The sequence below is a fragment of the Egretta garzetta genome, unplaced genomic scaffold (assembly GCF_000687185.1).
Source record: "Egretta garzetta isolate BGI_Z169 unplaced genomic scaffold, ASM68718v1 scaffold83, whole genome shotgun sequence".
Lineage (NCBI taxonomy): Eukaryota > Metazoa > Chordata > Aves > Pelecaniformes > Ardeidae > Egretta > Egretta garzetta.
In genome coordinates, this window is record NW_009259105.1 from 316,889 (window position 1) to 318,034 (window position 1,146).

Below are 1,146 nucleotides of genomic sequence, written 5' to 3' on the forward strand. Positions count from 1 at the left end.
ATCTAAAACACAGGCAGAAATGTCCCTGCGTGCCCACCAGCGGGGAGGGGACGTGGGGGCGGACATGGGGGACCAGTGGCAAAGCCCCATCGCCTCCCAGAGAGGGAGCAGGAGTGCAGGAGGGGGGGGATGGGGCGCAGCCGGGTGCCAGGGTCTGTCCCTTGCCATCCCATGGCATCTGGTTTTGGCTGCCACAGAGTGAATTTACAGAAAGTTTTGGGGGAAAAATTGGCTGTGAGCAGGGCAGAGCCCCCAACCTGCTGAAGCCGGAGGGGATGGACCCAGTGGCACAGCCGGGAGAGCTGGAAATGTCCTGGGGGTGACGGCCACCCGTCATCCTCTGGGGTCTCCAGGGCTGCTGGGGATGGAGATGCCCACTGGGGACCCCAGCATGGGGCTGGGACACGAGCCTGCTCCATCCCCGTGCTCCCGGGCCAGCACTTCCCAGCCTGGCGGTGCTGGCTGGGGATGGGAGCCCCAACACCACACACAAACCGGGACCACCCCAGGGGTGAGGAACCCAAGGCACAGCTGGAGAGCAGTCCCACCCTGGCCACATTCCCCACATGGGGCACAGGATGGCTCGGAGCTGCAGTGCTGGGCTACTGGCCTGGGCATGGTTTTGCCAGTCCGGAGGGTTTGGCATGGTTTTGCCAGTCTGGAGGGTTTGGCATGGTTTTGCCAGTCCGGAGGGCTCCGTGGGCGCCTGCGGGCCAGCGGATCCTGGGGAGCACGAGCCATCCCCTTTGCGTTCCCAACCTCATCCGCTTGCAGCACCCACGAGCAGCTGGCTCACGCGACGGCTGCGTGCGGCGCCGATCCGGGATGGGGACGAAGATCCGTGGGCTCTCCCATCCTTGGGAGAGCTTTTATTTGCTTTTATTTTTGTTGCAAGTGGCGTGAACCACGGGGGGCCTCAGCATCACCGGGGAGGATGCCATGGGGCCACCCCGCTTTCCTCGCCCAGCGAGGCGGGGGGGTCCCACAAGCACCTCGGGGGTCCAGCACCCGCTTCTCTCCCGGTGACGAACCAGTATCTCGTTTATACGGTTTGAGCTAAACAGCTTGTCCGGCGGCTGTACCAATGAGCGAGCGGTTGGAGGCTGCTCCGCGGGGAGGGTCTCGCCGGCGATTTGCATATGAGCG